General features: G+C 46.1%; 1 protein-coding gene across 3 annotated transcripts in view; it reads left to right on the top strand.

Moving 5' to 3' along the window:
- The first annotated feature begins 262 nt into the window (after window positions 1-262).
- ALDH1L1 (aldehyde dehydrogenase 1 family member L1) overlaps window positions 263-19,672 on the top strand; it is an 80,628-nt gene continuing 61,218 nt past the window's right edge. For all 3 annotated transcript variants that reach the window (XM_079934827.1, XM_079934825.1, XM_079934828.1), the window contains exon 1: window positions 263-836. The gene's annotated coding sequence lies outside the window, so the exon portion shown is untranslated. The remainder of the gene's footprint in view (window positions 837-19,672) is intronic.

The following is a 19,672-nucleotide window of genomic DNA, read 5'->3' as shown; positions in this document are numbered from 1 at the left end:
CCAAGGAACTGCCTTCTTTAATCGTCCTTCACGGGCACCGGCAGGTGCACCTGGATGCTGAGGTACCGCGACGAGCCCGCCGGGAGGAGGGGCTCCCGGACGCAGGCCCGCCGCCATCTTGGACGTGGCCGTTCCGGTTCCGGCGCCTCCGGTTTTCCCGTCCTCCTGGCGCCGCCGACAGCCCGCGTGCCCTCAGGGATGGCGGGGAGCTCGCGCTGACTGCCTTGGTGACAACCCCCTGCCTTGTCACTGCGCCTCGCTGGGCTGAGAAGCAGGGTGTCCGTGGCCAGCCGAGGGAGCCCCGGGGGTCACCCGGCCGTCGCCGCGTTTTCTTGTACCCCTGGGTCGTCATGTGGAGCTTGATGGCCTCACTTCTCGAAGAGACGAAACTCACCGGGCAGACTGAGGACACACGGACCGGAGAGCCAGAACCGGCGAATAACTGAGGGCCCTGGAAGCCGGAGCGCCCCTTGGACGCCGCCCAGGCCTGTTGAGTCAGGCCTGCCCAGCAGAGGCCTTCCCAGCAGAGGCTGCCGCTCCTCTGTTTGACCGTGGATGTTACCATAGCAACAGCGGAAGCGTTTGCTGGGGCGCAAGCCCCCCTGGACCAGCCAGCAGGGAATCAGGAGCAATGCGGGGGTTGAGTGTCTTGTGGGCCAGAGAGTCCAGTGAAGCTTTGCCTTCTGAAGTCGGAACCGGGCTGTCCAGTTACCCAGGCCACTGTCCAGGGCGTTCCCGCCAGGCTCACCCGGGCACCTACAGGGGCGACCACGCCTGCGGCCACCAGCCCAGCTCTCCTCCTGCCCCGAAGAGTGGCTCTGCATCCGGGCGGAGTGGTGAGTGAATTTAAAAACCTGAGTGTAGCGTGGGTCGGGTGCACACCGCCGACAGCCCCACGTCCACTGGGGCTTTCTTACAGACAGTTTGCGGCCTGGGTGCCCCTGTGCTGGGGCCCAGGACCACATGCCCCTCGGGGGGGGGTTCTCCTTAGTCACCTTCGGGCTAATGATGGTGCCCTGACTGCGTGGGCCGGACACCTTCCAGGCTCGGTGTGATCACGTTCCCAGGGCCAAGAAGCAGCCCATGTACCCAGGCTCCAGATGGGAAGATTGGTTGGGCCCCCAGAAAACGGGGGTTCAACTAACGCACGTGCCTTTGTTGTGGTGGGAGTGGTAATGGGGGCAACCTTGATGTCCCTGGGCAGGAGCACAGATGTGGAGGAATTAAACTGGAGTTTGGTGAAGTTCCCAGTTGTCAGTGGGGTCCCCTGTTGGTCCAGGGGCCAATTTTCATTCCTGGTTTGAGGCTGACGGCAGACCCAGCAGTCCATAAAATTCCAGCCCTGTTGGGTGTCTCGTGTGATGTTCCAGAAAACTTTAACCTGCCAGGGAGAGATGACAGGAAAGGCCATGAGAAGAATCGACCCTTGCATTCTAGTTGGGGACGGCGTTAGTTGTCTTTAGGATGTCTTCAGAACCTTGGGGTCAGAAAGAGGCTCCCATATAAATTGTGGCCAAGGGGAGTCAGACACAGCTCAGGGTCCAGAGCCCGTTTGACCCGAGGGTGTTGCATCTGTAAGGTTATTCCCTGTAAAAATTCCTTTGTGTCAACAGAGGATCTGAGGAGACCTAGAGATCACAGTGTCGCAGCTGCTTTGAGAATGACTGGAGGTGTCCTTGGGTCTGATACAGCTCAGAAAATTTAAGTTTTCAGTTCTTTGTCTGAGGTCTTGCCCACAATGGCCATCCAGCTCTGTTTAGGATGCCCAAAGCTCAGTTACTATATTTTGATTTCTAAATGTATTTTTCCTTAATAATTAAAGGAGGTGTACAATGCATATTCAATAGGCCACAAAAGCAGGCTGTTCTAGTTAAGTTAAATCATATATAAATCACATATAACGTATACCTCAATGTGTGAAAGCTTTTTCTGTCATTTTCCCTTTTTGTTTGTAATTCCTTTAATAAATCAAAATATTTTACCCTCTGTCCAGGGTGGTTTCTGCCTGCCCTTGACCCATAACGTCCCTCGGTGGTAGGCCTACCTTTTGTTTATTCGTTTGAGTAGCTATTCTCGTTGGGGAGAACTAGTCAGATATCATGGACAAGCTCAGAGGCACGTTGATGGGAGAAACATTTTATAGGCTATGCATTTTATCAGTCATAGGAAATTGTCACACACACATTGTACGCGTGGGCTTAGCAGCAAGCAGTGTTACGTGTCATGGTAGTTATACTCTGGGACAACTGAAGAATTTCCTTTTCTTCCTAAGTATTAGGAGCAACAGTACCGTTAACACAAAAGCTTTCAATTCTGACAGGGCCTGGACGCAGGTCATGGGGCATTTGATCTTCATGTGAGGACAGATCACTGTGATAAGCTTCAGAAACAAACTGAGAGTGTCTTTTTAATAATTCAGCTAAACTTTACCATTATGTAACATAACAGGGAAGTATCTGGCAGGTGAGTCTTAGGCTGTAAATGCAGACCTCAGTTAACAGAACGAGAATTTAAAACCCACTGAAACATAATCTTTTTATCTCTAAAATGACCCTCATTTCTACCAAATATAGCCAAAATAAGGCTAATTTATTTGCAGTATAAGTCTGGTTGCAATAAACTTGGTCTGATGATTCCCATAAGTGTAGTTGATCATACACATTCTTTAAAAATTGGCTTTGCTGGAACTTTTTATAAGGAATCTCAGATTGAATTTTTAAAAGACCTCTCAAGGCCAGGAAAGCCATGCCAAGGGCTTGCTACCAGATTCTTCCTACCATAGCTATAGAGCTGGATGAGTTCCTCTTTTCTTGAGATTCCCAAAATACCTTGAGATTCCTGTACCTGTCAAGAGATGGCTTTCTTTATTTACCTGATAAGGTTGCTGGGAACGTAAGAGCTTCCAGTCTCTGGAGGGATCAGGTAGAGAGAAAAGGTAAATGTTTCAATTCTGCTTATGAAGGTATAATTTACCAAATTGCTGTAAGTCAGTACTTAGCTTGAGGGGAAGGATTTCCTTATATCTGGAAAACACAGATTAAAAGCCAGTAATGTTTCAGACAGAGCCCGTAAAAATTATAACCATATTCACCAGTTCATTCAGTCTTATGTAACTACTCCCTGATCTCTTATTAACAGTTTTATGAAGCCGTCAAGGCTTCAATTAGAATTCTTTAATTTTTTACCCAGTTCAGTGATATGATCTAAAAGTTATCAGAAACCTATACTTGTCAAAAAGTCTTTTCTGTGAATTTTCTTGAAGATAAAGCATGTTTGTAAAAGTATCAGAGTGAAACAATAACTGTTTATGAATGACAAAAGACTTTTTAAAAGCCTGATTAAAGATCTGATTATAATGCACTTGACAGTGCTATAACACACAACATTTTAAGATAATAACTAGAATCGTGACTGATAACATTGTACCAGAGCATATTCAAGTTTTAGGACCTTTATATAACTTTTTTTCTGGAATATTTACATTAATGACACTTACCCATACAGTACAACCTAAGAATGTTTGTCACCAGTCATCTGACAACGTCATTTCACATACCAAGCAATCCTAATTAGTTTCGTAGCTCTTTCTGAGATGGCTCAGGGGCCCTTTGGAAAACTCCAAGCTAGCTAGAGAAAGAAACTTACAATCTGTGGTCAAGAGCAGCTCAGTAGTGCAGGAAACTTTGTTCTCCTAACAGAGGGCAAATCAAACTTCAGTCTTGCACCAGTTTACTTTTAACCATAAAGTTCGCTTAATTAAATTCGCTCTACTCTTAGCCAATCCTGATCACACACAAAACTCTCTTTTCCAAGGTTCCTTTCCCATGCACCTTCTACAAGTTTTTTCTGTATTAGTTTAGAAATATCAAGCTTCAAGACATAATCACCCTCTTTCACACTTTCCTGGCTTCTGTGAGTCATTCTCGTGAATTATCGAAGCTGAAGGTGTCATAGGAACGCCTGAATTTAGAGCCAGCCAATCAGAAGCGTGGTGGCTTGCGGAAGCCCAGAGACTTGCGGCTGGCGTCTGAAGTGGGGGCAGCCTTGGAGTCTGACACTAACCCCAGGTGTTTAGAGTCAAGCCTGAACCGCAGTACACTCAGCTGAGTTGCCACCAGAGTAATGGCCGAATAGTATTCCATTGTATGGATGTCACAATGTTTATTCACTCATACGCTGATGGACCGTTGCGCGGTCTGCACGGTTTATTTGGGGCTGTGGAAAATGGTGCTGCTAGAACATGTGTTTATCTGTTTCCAATTCTCTGGGTAAATACCTAGAAGTGGAGTTGCTGAGTCATATAGTTACTCAATGTTTGACTTTTTGAGGAGCTTCTACACACACATCCACAGTAGCTGAATTATTTTACATTCCCACCAGCAGCGTACGGGTTCCCATTTTTTCATTCTTGCTATTTTTGCCTGTTCGGGCTGCTATAAACAACGTAGGATATAAACAACGGGGATTTATTTCTTACAGTTCCGGAGGCTGGACGTCTGAGATCAGGGTGCCAGCATGGTCTGGTGAGGGCCTTCTTTCTGGTCCATAGCTGGTGCTTTTTCACTGTGTCCTCACAGGGTGGAAGGGGTGAGGGAGCTCCATGGGGTCCCTGTATAATGGCACTAATCACATTCCTGAGGCTCCACCTTCATGACCTAAGTACCTCCCAAAGGCCCCGCATCCTAATACCATTACATCAGGAATGAGAATTTCAATCTATGAATTTTGTGGGGACATAAACATTCAGACCATAGCACCTGCCAGTGTCCGTCATTTTCTGTTTGTTGGCTTGTCTGTTTTTGTTTTAATTATAGCCATCCTATTGGGTGTGAAATGGTATGCCATTGTGGCTTTGGTTTGCGTTTCCCTAGTGACTAATGATCTTGAACATATTTTCAAGTGCCTTTTGGCCATTTATACATCTTCTTTGGAAAAACATCTGTTCAAGTTCTTTGCCCATTTTTAAATGGGTTTGTTTGTATTTTTGTTTGTTGAGTTTTAAAAGTTCTTTATATCTTCTGGATAGTAGGCCTTATCGGATATGTGATTTGCAGATATTTTCTCCCATTGTGTAGATTGCTTTTGCACTTTCTTGAGAATGGCCTTTGATGCCCATAAGTTTTAATTTTGATGAAATCCAGTTTACCTATTTTTTTCTTTTGTTGCTTGTGCTTTTTTTTTTTTAATCAGGAAGGTTTTTGTATTTATCGTAGAACTTATTTTTTTTAACATCTTTATTGGAGTATAATTGCTTTACAATGGTGTGTTAGTTTCTGCTTTGTAACAGAGTGAATCAGTTATACATATACGTATGTTCCCATATGTTCCCTCTTGCGTCTCCCTCCCTCCCACCCTCCCTATCCCACCCCTCTAGGTGGTCACAAACCACCTAGCTGATCTCCCTGTGCTGTGCGGCTGCTTCCCACTAGCTATCTGTTTTACGTTTGGTAGTGAATATATGTCCATGCCAGTCTCTCACTTTGTCACAGCTTACCCTTCCCCCTCCCCATATCCTCAAGTCCATGCTCTAGTAGGTCTGTGTCTTTATTCCCGTCTTGCCCCTAGGTTCTTCATGACCTTTTTTTTTTTCTTTGATTCCATATATATGTGTTAGCATACGGTATTTGTTTTTCTCTTTCTGACTTACTTCACTCTGTATGACAGACTCTAGGTCCATCCACCTCACTCCAAATAACTCAATTTCGTTTCCTTTTATGGGTGAGTAATATTCCATTGTATACATGTACCACATCTTCTTTATCCATTCATCTGATGATGGACACTTAGGTTGTTTCCGTCTCCGGGCTATTATAAATAGAGCTGCAATGAACATTTTGGTACATGACTCTTTTTGAATTATGGTTTTCTCAGCGTATATGCCCAGTAGTGGGATTGCTGGGTCGTATGGTAGTTCTATTTGTAGTTTTTTAAGGAACCTCCATACTGTTCTCCATAGTGGCTGTATCAATTTACATTCCCACCAACAGTGCAAGAGTGTTCCCTTTTCTCCACACCCTCTCCAGCATTTATTGTTTCTAGATTTTTTGATGATGGCCATTCTGACCGGTGTGAAAAATAAACAAATGGGACCTAATGAAACTTAAAAGCTTTTGCACAGCAAAGGAAACCATAAACAAGACCAAACGACAACCCTCAGAATGGGAGAAAATATTTGCAAATGAAGCAACTGACAAAGGATTGATCTCCAAAATTTAGAAGCAGCTCATGCAGCTCAATAACAAAAAAACAAACAACCCAATCCACAAATGGGCAGAAGACCTAAATAGACATTTCTCCAAAGAAGACATACAGACTGCCAACAAACAAATGAAAGAATGCTCAACATCACTAATCATTAGAGAAGTGCTTGTGCTTTTGGTGTCAAATCTAAGCGCCCACTGACCCTGTGTTTTCTTCTAAGCATTTTATATTTAGGTCGTTGACAAAATTGTCTTTGGCTCTTTAGGGCCCCTACACTTACGTATGGATTTGAGAGCTGGCATTTCCATTTCTGCAAAAAAGGCTGTTGGAATTTTGACAGGGATTGCATAAAATACGTAGATTGCTTTGAGTATCGTCGACATCTTACCAATATCACGTCTTTCAGTCAAGGAACATGGGATGTCTTTGCATTTATTTAGGTCTTCTTTAATTTCTTTCAGCACTGTTTTGTAGTTTTTAGTGTACAAGTCTTTCACTCTTTTGGTTATATCTATTCCTAGGTATTTTATTCTTTTGGATGCTCTTATAAATAGAATTATTTTCTTAATTTCTTTTTTAGCTTGTTCATTCATTGCTGATGTACAGAAGCACAACTTGATGTTGTATATTGACCGTTCATATCCTTCAACTTTGCTGAATGTGTTTATTAGCTCTGGTAGGGTTTTTTGTTTGCTGGTTTTTGTTTTTTGGGGTTTTTTTTTGGTGAATTCTTTTGGTTTGTCCTATATCATGTCATCTGTGAATAGACATAGTTTTACTTCTTCCGTTCCAACTTTGGTGCCTTTTATTTCATTTTATTGCTTAATTGATCTGGCTAGACCCTCCAGTACAGTGTTGAATAGCAGTTTTGAAAGCAGGCATCCTTATCTTTTTCTGATCATAGAGGGAAATCTGTCTTTCATCACTGAGTATGATGTTGGCTGTGGTTTTTCACGTTGCATGTTCATGTTGCAGAAGTTCCCTTCTACTTATGAGTGGTTTTTATCATGGAAGAGTGTCAGATTTTGTTAAATGCTTTTCGTCCATCTACTGAGATGATCATGAGGTTATCGCCCTTCATGCTCTTAATGTGGTGTATTACACGGATTGATTTTTCTCCTATTGGACCACCCTTACATTCTCGGGATTACTTAACTCTGAAATACAGTAAAATTTGTCCGTCTTTCAATTTCTGAGTTCTAGGTTTGATATCATGCTTAGGAAAATCTTCCTCTCTCCTATGTAGCTCAGAATATGCCTTGAACCCACTGAAACCTTCTTCTTAATAGCTGCAGAGAATGTCATTGCATGGGTGACCTGCACTTTCATGAACCAATGTCCAGTCGATGGGTGTTGGCGGTGGGCAGTGCTGTGCCCTTCCCAGGTTTCCTTTTCCAAGATATTCAAAGAAAACATTGTGCTTTCTAGTGGGGACTCTGCCATTCACCAGCATAATTGAGTGGCCACATGTATAATCGTTCATGGTGGGACAGCTGTTCCTGGGTGCCTCCTCTAGGCTGCAATATGAAGAGGACATGCCTACGAAGTGTTTTGCTACAAATCTTCAGCCTGAACTCAGTTAAGCTCCAACCCCTAATTTCCATATTCGGAAAAGTGGAGGAACAAATTAAATGATCCTATTACAAAAAATCAGGCAAATCAGAATGTGGGACATTTTACAAGACCTGGGCTCTTCAAGAAGCCAGTGCCATTTAAAAAAAGCTGGGTGACCCTTCTAGAACAACAGAGACTGGAAAAGCATGATAACCAAATGCAGTGCGTGAGTGTAGATTGCATCCCCACTGTAAGAAAGAGCTGTGGAAGGAATTCTTAGGATAATTGGGGAAATTTAAATAATGATGAGATACTAGATGATACGGAGCTATTGTTAATTTTATTAGATGTGATAATGGCATTATGATTTGTAGGAAATTATTTTTATTCTCAAGAGATGCGGGCTGAAGTATTTATGAGTAAAGCATCACGATGTCTTCAGTTGACACTCAAATGATAGAGTTTAGATAGATCAATAGAGAACAAAGATGGGAACATTTTATTTTGTTTTTCTGTTTTTTTTGTTTTTTGGGTTTTTTGGAATTTTTCAATTTTATTTTATTTATTTTTTTATACAGCAGGTTCTTATTAGTTATCTATTTTATACATATTAGTGTATACACGTCAATCCCAATCTCCCCAATTCATCCCACCCCCTCCCCCGCCACTTTCCCCCTTTGGTGTCCATACGTTTGTTCTCTACATCTGTGTCTCGACTTCTACCCTGCAAACCGGTTCATCTGTACCATTTTTTAGGTTCCACATATATGTGTTAATATACGATATTTGTTTTTCTCTTTCTGACTTAGTTCACTCTGTATGACAGTCTCTAGATCCATCCACGTCTCTACAAATGACCCACTTTCGTTCCTTTTCATGACTAATATTCCATTGTATATATGTACCACATCTTCTTTATCCATTCATTTGTCTGTGGGCATTTCGGTTGCTTCCGTGACCTGGCTATTGTAAGTACTGCTGCAATGAACATGGGGGTGCATGTGTCTTTTTGAATTATGGTTTTCTCTGGGTATATGGCCAGTAGTCAGTAGTGGGATTGCTGGGTCGTATGGTAGTTCTATTTTTAGTTTTTTAAGGAACCTCCATACTGTTCTCCATAGTGGCTGCACCAATTTACATTCCCAGCAACAGTGCAAGAGGGTTCCCTTTTCTCCGCACCCTCTGCAGCATTTGTTGTTTGTAGATTTTCTGATGATGCCCATTCTAACTGGTGTGAGGTGATACACCTCATTGTAGTTTTGATTTGCATTTCTCTAATAATGAGTGGTGTTGAGCAGCTTTTCAGGTGCTTCTTGGCCATCTGTATGTCTTCTTTGGAGAAATGTCTATTTAGGTCTTCTGCCCATTTTTGGATTGGATTGTTTGTTTTTTTAATATTGAGCTTCATGAGCTGTTTATGTATATTGGAGATTAATCCTTTGTCCGATGATTCGTTTGCAAATATTTTCTCCCATTCTGAGGGTTGTCTTTTCGTCTTGTTTGTAGTTTCCTTTGCTTTGCCAAAGCTTTTAAGTTTCATTAGGTCCCATTTGTTTATTTTTGTTTTTATTTCCATTACTCTAGGAGGTGGATCAAAAAAGATCTTGCTGTGATTTATGTCAAAGAGTGTTCTTCCTATGTTTTCCTCTAGGAGTTTTACAGTGTCCGGTCTTATAATTTAGGTCTCTAATCCATTTGGAGTTTATTTTTGTGTACGGCGTTAGGGAGTGTTCTAATTTCACTCTTTTACATGGAGCTATCAAAGTTGGGAACATTTTAATCGTTGCTATCTAGGTGGGGACTCTACAGATACACAGTTGTTTAATGTATTCCTTCAACTTTTCTGTATGTTTGAAATTTTTCCTAAAAGTTGGGAGAATAAATTTACAACAGTATGAATGGAAATACTCCATTCATACTGTTACGCAACTTGATTTTTTTTCCTTATCAACATGTTGTGTATATCTTTTCTCATCCTCTTTATTCCATTGTATAAATGTCAAGAGTTTGAATTTCAAAATCTCTAGTGCAGGATACCAGACCCAGATGTGCTTCATTGGTGAAGTCTAAAAAACATCTGAGGAACAAGTGATATAAATTTTTCACAGTCTTGTCCATAAAAGAGAAGTCAAAGAATGACTTCCTCACTCATTCTCTGAGGTTAGCATCATCCTAATACCAAAACAAGACAAAGACATTGCAAGAAAGGAAAACCACACACCACTATCTCTGATGAACATAGATACAAAAATCCTCAACAAAATATGAGCAAATCAGGGACTTCCCTGGTGGCGCAGTGGTTAAGAATCTGCCTGCCAGTGCAGGGGACATGGGTTCAATCCCCGGTCTGGGAAGATCCCATATGCCACGGAGCAACTAAGCCTGTGTGCCACAGCTACTGAGCCTGCGCTCTAGAGCCTGCGAGCCACAACTACTAAGCCCACACGCCACAACTACTGAAGCCCACACGCTTTAGGGCCTGTGTGCTGCAGCTACTGAGCCCATGTGCTGCAACTACTGAAGCCTGCACACCTAGAGCCCGTGCTCCACAATAAGAAAAGCCACCATAATGAGAAGGCCGCGTACCACAACAAAGAGTAGCCCCCGCTTGCCGCAACTAGAGAAAGCCCGCGTGCAGCAACGAAGACCCGACACAGCCAAAAATAAATAAATAAAATTCAAAAAAAATTTTTTTTAATTAAAAAAATATTGGCAAATCAAACCCAACGACTTATATAAAGAATTATTCACCATGACCAAGTGGGGTTTCTTTCAGGTATGCAAGATTGGTTCAACGTTCAAAAATCAATTAATGTTATGTATCACATCAATGGGCTAAAGAAGAAAAATCATATGATGGTATCAATAGGTGTAGAAAAAGCACTTGACAAAACCCAATACCCATTCATGATTTTAAAACACTCTTAGCAAACTAGGGATACATAGAAATTTCCTCAACGTGATAAAGACCGTCTACAAAAACCCTACAGCTAACATCATACTTAATGGTGAGAAACCTCCTGATTTCTCTGTAAGATCAAGAGCAAGGCAAGAACGTCCCCTCTCGGGGAAGGTGAGCTGTGACGAAGCGAGAGAGTGGCTTGGACATATATACACTACCAAACGTAAGGTAGATAGCTAGTGGGAAGCAGCCGCATAGCACAGGGAGATCAGCTCGGTGCTTTGTGACCTCCTGGAGGGGTGGGATAGGGAGGGTGGGAGGGAGGGAGACGCAAGAGGGAAGAGATATGGGACATATGTATAACTGATTCACTTTGTTATAAAGCAGAAACTAACACCATTGTAAGGCAATTATACCCCAATAAAGATGTTTAAAAAAATAATTAATTAATTAATTTAATTTAATTTTTAAAAAAGAATGTCCCCTCTCACAACTTTTATTCAGCTTCATGCTAGAAGTCCTAGCTAATGCAATTAGACAAGACAAGAAAAGAAAATGTATACAGATTTGGAAGGAAGAAATTAAACTATTTGTTAACAGATGACATAATTGTAGATGTAAAAAAGCCCAATGAATTGAATGAAACTCCTAGAACTAAGAAGTTATTATGGCAAAGATGCAGGATACAAGCTTAGTGTAAAAAGTCAATGGCTTTCCTATATGAAGGCAATGAGCAATTGGATTTTGAAATTAGGAACGCAACACCATTTATATCAGCACCAAAAGTCATAAAATATTTAGGTGTAAATCTAACAAAATATGTACAGGATCCCTAGAACAAGATCTAGGGTCCAGAACAAGAATGTAGAGTTTTGTAGTTATTCTCTTTTGTTTGTTTGTTTTGTTTTTTGCGGTACGCGGGCCTCTCACTGTTGTGGCCTCTCCCGTTGCGGAGCACAGGCTCCGGACGCGCAGGCTCAGCGGCCATGGCTCACGGGCCCAGCCGCTCCGCGGCACGTGGGATCTTCCCAGACCGGGGCATGAACCCGTGTCCCCTGCATCAGCAGGCGGACTCTCAACCACTGTGCCACCAGGGAAGCCCTGTAGTTATTCTTTAAAAAAAAAAAAAAATCAAAGATCTAAATAAATAGAAAGATATTTTGCATCCATGGAAGGAAGACTCAATATCGTCAATAAATTGGTCTTTCCAAACTTGATCTTACATATTCAGTGCAATTCACATCAAAATTCCAGTAAGTTACCTTTCAAATATCAACACACTGAGCCTAGAGTGTATATAGGGACTTCCCTGGTGGTCCAGTGGTTGAAAATCTGCCTTCCAATGCAGGGGACATGCGTTCAATCCCTGGTTGGGGAACTAAGATCCCACGTGGCTCGGGGCATCTAAGCCCACGTGCTGCAACTACTGAGCCCGCACTCTGGAGCCCACGTGCCACAACTAGAGAAGCCCGCGCACTGCACACAAAGAGCCCACATGTCACAGTGAAGATCCCGCGTGCCGCAACTGAGGCCCGATGCAGCCAAATAAATAAATACATATATACATACATACATAAATATTCAAGTATACATGGAGAGGCAAAGGCCTAGAGCCACCACAATATTGAAGAAGAGCAAAGTCAGAGGACCGATACCACCCGACTTCAAGGCTTGATATAAAGTTACAGCAATCAAGGTAGTCTAGTATTGACTAAAGAATAGACTAAGAGATCAATGGAACAGAGTAGAGAAGCCAGAAAGAGACCCACATAAATAGAGTCAACCTTTCTTTGACAAAAAGGTCAGAATCAGTAGTGACAAGTCATGTTTATGGCATGTAACCTTGATATGATGTGATGAAAATGGCTCTCTGCCTCTGTGGTCTTCCCATAACCTCAGTCTAATCATGAGAAAAACATGAGATAAATTTCAGGAAAGGGGCATCTTACAAAACTCATTCCTCAGAGCTCTTAAGATCATCAAAAACAAGGACAATATGAGAAAATATCACAGCCAAGGCCAAGGAGACATAAGTAAATATAATGGGTACCCCTGGGACAGAAAAAGATGTTAGCTAAAAAGTAGGGAAACTAAATAAACTTGGACTTTAGTCAATAATCATGTCTCAATAGTAGCTCGTTAATTGCAACACACAGACCATACTAATATAAGATGTTAATTTTTAGGAAGAATTGGATGAGGGAGTCGATGGAAACTCTCTAAAATTCTCTCAATCTTTCTGTAAATCGAAACTGTTCTAAAAAAGAAATTCTATTTTTTTTAAAAATCAGTAACTGCAGCAAGTATGTAGGTCTTAGAACAACACAAGACTTTTTTAAGGACGATTATATTGTATTACTAATGTTGAGAATTCCCAGTGCGTTGTGATAATAAAAAGCTGACTCTATTTTAGTTGGTTTTGTAAGTTGTGTCCGGAGAAGCCTCCTGTGATTGTCTGAACTGGAGGCAGGACCCCCACTGCCCTGCCCTGGGTATGCACTGCTCCAGACCTCTTATATTTATTTTTCGTGATTCCTGTCTTACTTGATTTTTGCTATCTTCTTTGTTTATATCCTGTGATCACCTTTACATTTCATTTTCATCTTTTTTTTATGACTGATATTTAAGAATTTTTTATACCTAAATGCTATTAACTCTCTGTGTTAGTTTCCTAGGGTAACTCAGTCCCACGGACTGGGTATCTTAGAGCAACAGAAGTGAATTGTCTCTGTTCTGGAGCCTAGAAATGGGAGATCAGGGTGCTGGTCGGGTCACGCCCCCGCTGAAACCTGCAGGGGAATCATTCCTCGCCTCTTCCTGCTTCGGCTGGATCGCTGGTGATCTTTGGCGTTCCGTGGCCTGAAGATGCATCACTCTGACCCTCTCTCTACACACGGCCTTCTTCCCTGTGTGTGTCTGTCTCTGTGTCCAGATTTCTTTTTTATAAGGATGGAAGGTATTGGATTGGGGCCCACCCTAATGACTTCATTTTAACTAGATTACCTCTGTAAAGATCCTGTTTCCAAACAAGGTCACATTACGAGGTGCTGCGGGTGAGGACTTCAACATACGTCTTTGTGGGAGGGGACGCAATTCAGCCCATAACACTCTGCGATGTTCATTTTGGTTGTGAGTTTTTTTTTACCAGTGACTTCTTCCTCTTTTAATATTTGCAGTAATTTTTAGCATAAAAATTCCCATTTTTACATGATTAAATCAGTTATGTTTTTTCCTTTCTGACTTCTGAAAAACAAAATACTTTTTACTCCAAGTTTTTAGAATTATTATTGTATATCTTATTGAAATAATTTTATTGATTTTTCATGTTTAAGTATTTATTCCTTCTGGAAATGAATCTGTGCGTGATACAGAAGTATCTCTTGAATTAAACATAAACGTGTACTTAATGACCAGGGTTAGTTCTCCCCACACTGAGGAAGGAAACGTCTCCTTACTGCCTCTTAATTAGCAAAGGGCCCCCCCCTTCCGTGGACTCAGTAAAGCACCATTATCTGAAGTTCGGTCTTTTCCTGCTTCCCTTTCGGGCTTCGCCAGGAGACAAAGTGCCCACAGACCCCCTTCCCTTACAGGCTGCTCCCTGGCAGCACAACGAAAGCCTTAGGAATGGGCAGTCCGGAAAAGCCTGGACGAAATTATTAGCCAAGGAGCGTTACTGTCCTCGGTCTCCATCTGGGAGAAGAGAAAGGAGGCTACGCACGCTCACACGCATGCACAGATATACGCCCGTGTGCACACACGTGTTATAGTCATATATGCCAACGCCAAATTTAAAAAGTATAAGTCTGAAATCCAGCTGCCTTACTGTACTCTCTACTGTTTTGAAACGGACAGTTAATATAATGACACTTGTCTCCTTCCTTTCCAAAGTTTTTGCCTCATTTCTCGGTCTTGTTGCGTCGTCTAGAATCTTGTGGGCAATGTTGGTTGACAGCATAGGTCTTCAATCAGCAGTGCAGTTTCTAAGCGCCAAAAGGTCTGAAATCTCAAAGTCCTTTCATAGGTTTGTGGCAGACTCCCTGGGAGACAAACCCTGAGCTGAGCTAATGTTGGTTGTTCGTAGCCCTCACGTGCACACCTGGGGCGAGCACGCCTGGCTGCTGAGGCACTGGCCACTCTTCACCTCCCCACCACGCTGTGTCTGGTTGCACATCTCAATGTCTGGCTGGGTTCAGAGTTGCTGGATCATTTTGCCACCTCCTGTTTTCTGTTAACCCAAAATGCCGGACCGATCGTGTTGCCAAGAAACAAGAGTTGAGAGCAGTGAAGGAAGTAGCCCAGGAAGAAAACTTGCTACTTCTGACTACGACCAGTGGAGGCTCTCTGCCCTGGGCAGTGGGCAAGGACCTGCAGCAAGTGTGGGCACCTCAGGGCAGCCGGAGAGGGAACAGCATGCCGAGGATGGTCTGAGAGAGTCGGAGGCCAGCACTTCACCTCTGTGAAGCACTGTGGTAACGTCACCCAGAACCACCACAGTGGGTCCCATCGAATGTAGACATAGGGCTTTTGGTGCCCTGACGCTAGGAGTGGTCCTGAAGAGTGAGAGCAGGCTTGGGAGACCTGAGCCTGTTGTTCCTCTGTCAGGCTCCTAAACACGCTTGTATCAGGTAGAGGCTAGGTCGCACCGTGGTAGCAGACAACGCTGAAGCAGCAGTGGCTTCGCACGGTAGAGCTGTATGGTCCCTCACCCAGGGTCCACTGCACGTCCAGGCAGTGTTCTCCATGCAGGACCACGTGGTCCAGGCCATGATGACCTTGGGGCTTTGTTGGGGGAGCTGCAGCCGGGCACCAGGGGCTGGAGGGTCCAACACCGGCAACGAAGAGCTTCAGCTTGGAATCGATGTTCACCGTTTCTGTCCGCGGGCCAGAGCTGGTCACGGCCTCCGCTGATGGCCGAAGCAGCAGCGACTGGCTGTGCTCAGCGGCAGGAACTTCTGCCATGACCCTGACGCCTGGTGGTTTTGAGGAGAAAAGGTGCAGGGTGGGGCTTGGCATTTTTCTCTCCTCTCTCTTGAAGGGCAGCCGGTCCAGCAGAATGCACAAATCTCGTGAGGCCGTGTGACGAAGTTTTACACGTAGAAGGACAGCTGTGTGATGGACATTGTGTGAGACAGCGCCCAGATCAAGACACCCAGGTCCCCAGGAGGCATCCTGGTCCCTGCTCCAAGGGAACTGGCCCCAAACCTCCGCTCTGCCCTCTCACGCTGTAGATCAGTTTTGCTTGGTTTTGTATTTTAAAGAATGAAATCCACAGTTGTGTGCTGTTTTGTATGAATGAGAATTCAAGATTATGCCTGTGAGATCCACCCACGTTGCTGCAAGGATTCGTGTTGTTTTTGTTACTCTGTGGTGTTCCGTTACGTTCTTAAACACCACCACTTAATTGGTCTTTCTACTGTTTAGAGACATTTGTGTTGTTTTACATTTGGGGCTAAAAAAACAGAGTTGTCGAGAGTATTCCTGACTGTAGCTTTTGGGGGATGTGAGCCTTCATTTCTGTAGATTCTATACCAGGAGTGGAGGTGCCGGTTCACATGGTCAATTTGCTTCATCAGATGCTTCCCCATAGTTTGCCACGTGGCTGCACCAGCCGTGCTCCATCAGCAGTGCACGGGTCCACACTCTCGGCCACACCTGATGTGGTGAATGTAGCCACTCTGGGGGGTGGGGCGTGGTATCTTGCGGTGACATTTATTCGCATCTCCTGGTGAGTGACGATGTTAAGTACCTTCTCAGGTGTAGACTGACCATCTGGACATCCCCCTTGGTGAAATATCTACTCCAGCCTTTCACCAGCCAGTCTTTACTGAGTTATGTCGTTTTCTTATTGATTTGTTCTTCTTCCCACTTTCTGGTCATGATGGAGAAAAGGTGACTTTTGTTAGTTGTTTGTTTCATTCTTAACAGTGTCTTCTGGTGAGTAGAAATTCAGTTAATGAGGTTTAACTTTCAGCATTTTCTTTTCTGTTTCGTGTTGGGCGGTTTTGATCCTGTTCTAACCAGGCAAACATAAATAACCACAGCCTCCAGGGGACCAACCCCCTCCCTGGCTCAAAGCTGAGCAAGTGGCATCACCCGGCAGGGTGTGTGTCCTCTTGGTGGAGAGAAGAGGACCGAGGCCCCCTCACCCGAGGGCCCTGTGTGGCAGGAAGCAGGATGCGGATGGGAGATGGCAGGTCACGGGCCGTACCTCCCGAGGGTGTCGAGGGCTGACCTGTGCCTCACGCTCAACCCTGCAGGGAGGAGCTGGGAGGATCCGCCTGGGCCTTGTTCTGCTTCCAGACCCTAGGACCTCGCGGCCACACCTGCGGTCAACAAGCCAGGAGGCAGTAGTGTGTCACGCGTCTGGCCTCCCTCGTGCCGCTGCTCCCTGGGGCCCTCCCCCCGGGTACGTGACTACGTGACTGGGGCGGTAACTGGACGGTGCACCGGCTTCCTCCAGCTGCAAACTCACGGCAAGGCTCTGCCCCAGGGCGCTGGACAGCAACAGCTCCACTGCTGGGTGTCACTCAAAACGTGTGTGCACGTTCAGCAGGAAGCATGCGCTGGAGAGCTGGTCCAGGGCCGTTCCTCACAGTCCTGACAGGGCCCCCTGCAGGCGGGGGCGTAGATTGCGGTTCATCACGTGGCGGGGAGCCAGGCGGTGGTGAGGAGGAACCCGACGGGCGAGGGAATATCTGCCACGAGATTCGCGCACATAAAGGCCCCAAAGCAGGCAGAACGGACGTATGGTTGCAGAAATCAGGAAAGGGTTTTCCCCTGATGGCAGGAGATCGGGGGAGCAAGACGGCTCCTGGCGGCTTGTAATGTTTGCTTTCTGGATCTGGGTGATGGTGACATGAGTGTGTTCGTGTAAAACTCAACCAGCTGCACACTGGGGGATGCCTGTTCCCTGCATGCATATTGAGTGTCCAGAAGTGAGAAAGGAAAAGACTCTGGCCTGGGGAACCCATCAGGGTGGGAGGTGGTACCCACAAAGATAAGCGCCCTAGCCGCCACTGGCGCAAGTGTCGGTGGGGGCCGAGAGGGATGGAGTCTTTCCAGGAACCACAAAGGCATTTTCCCTGTGGCTTTAGACCCTGGAGCTCCTGGGCAGGAAGCCCCACATCCTGGGAGACAGCCCTTTGGAATTCTGGGCACAGTGACTCTGGCTGCCATCCTGGAGGCGTCTCTGGAACCTCAGCCGCATGGTCTGCAGGCACATGGGGTGGCGGAGAGTGAGGGGCAGAGAGGAGGCCGTGGGCTCGGAAGTGCAGCCAGGAGGAGCAGGCAGGACCCCAGGCCCTCGGGTCTGCTGGGCTGGGGAGAGTGGGTGGCCCTGGCCCTCCATGGCTCCCTGGGCTCTGGTGGGCAGGCCGAGGCAGCGGGGCACCGGCTGGTCCCCTCCCTGGGGCCAACCCCAGGTTTCCGGGCCCGCGTTCCCATTTGCAGCAGGACAGAGCTGGCTGTCCTCACCTCCTCTGGGAGGGCAGCCACGGAGGACTGCGGCCAGGACGGCAGGACGCTCTTGCCATGCAGATGAGCTGAGGCAGCTCCGCGGAGTCCTGCACTAAGGCTCCTGATCTCAGACCCTAGTGTGGTTCCAGGCTGGGTTTTCCAGGGACTGGGGGTGTCCTGCAGACCCAGAGGTCCGGGGTGTGGGGGGGAGCTGGGGGGAGGGCATGGCGGTGCCGCTGGCTCTGTGGCGGGGGCTGATTCCATGCTCTCTCTCTCTCTTTAGTTCATTTTTTGCAGCAGGTCCTACGTTTACCTGGTTCAAAATCAAAATGATTTTTAACAAAACGATAAAAATGTTCACTTCCAAAACCTCACTGTCCCTCCCTGTCTACCTGCTCTTCTGCGCCCCCTGCTGGCACGTTGATCAGCTCTGCACGCGTGGGACAGGTTCAGCCCAAGGTGAAATACACATTCCGCGCCGCACTGTTCTCCACGTTCTGTGCCTGGCCCGCTTTCTTTCTCTCTCCCCACACATGCAGAGGGTTTCCTGCTCTTTCTGACGGCGCACAGAGCTGTGGTGTCCACTTAGCCAGGCCCGGTGGGCGTGTGCCATTTTGCACTCCTGCAGACGTATCTGTGGGAGCTCCCCTGTTTGTCCCCCTCACTGACCTCGAGGCCCTCGGTGGCCAGGGCTGCACATCACGTGGGCCTGACTTATCGGCCCCCCACCCTGTCAGCCTCCCCTGCAGGAGACCCGGCTCAGAGAAGATTCGACGTGGCCTGACCCATATCCCGGGAAGCCCCTTAGGGGGTCTTTGGGTCTCCTGGACCAAGCACAGAAGGCTCAGAGTGACCCCTCCAGTCCTGGTGACCCCCTGGGCTGTGAGCGTTCAGGGACCCTTGGGCAGTGAGGTCCACAGGACATGGTGAGCTCCCAGCCAGGAGGTTGGCCCTGAGACCCCACGGAGGGGGATCTGATGTGCGCCCTAGGCCGGCGTGGAGAGAGGTGTCAGCCCGTCCGAGGCGTCGGCCCACCTGTGGGCTCTGGGCCCCAAGGAGAGGTGGGGCAGTGCAGCAGGGAGCCTGAGTGAGGATGCAGTCGGAGGGACTGGCGGCTCCCAGGCCAGCCTGGGACATGGTGGTGGGCTTTCCGTCTTGGTCCCGGGACAGGCGCCTGGGTCAGGAGGGATGGGCACGGCTCAGGCAGAGCATCGGAGAAGCCCAGCGCTCGCCCAGAGCCCCTCCTGTGGAGCTCAGGCTGAGGCAGGGGAACTCGTGCCCACAAGGTGTGCCAGGAATTAGGGGACACTTACCTCAGGTTGGTGGTGACCAAGGAAGGGGGGCGCCCATCTCTTCACCGTGCCTTGCCTTAAACCCAGGACTGAGAACTGCGTCCTGGGCCCGTGTTGGGCCAGGACCCCTCGTCCACGTGTGAGATCGGGACCCGTAGTCCCCGTAAGAGGCTGCTTTTTCATTTTCAGTGATGACATACACATATTTTTCAAAGGATATTAAACAAAGATATAACTTGATTTAAAGAAAATTTTAATAACTGTGCCT

The sequence above is a fragment of the Stenella coeruleoalba genome, assembly GCF_951394435.1.
Source record: "Stenella coeruleoalba genome assembly, chromosome: 10".
Lineage (NCBI taxonomy): Eukaryota > Metazoa > Chordata > Mammalia > Artiodactyla > Delphinidae > Stenella > Stenella coeruleoalba.
The sequence above is the reverse complement of the archived record's forward strand: the minus strand, read 5'-3'. Positions and strand labels throughout refer to the sequence as shown.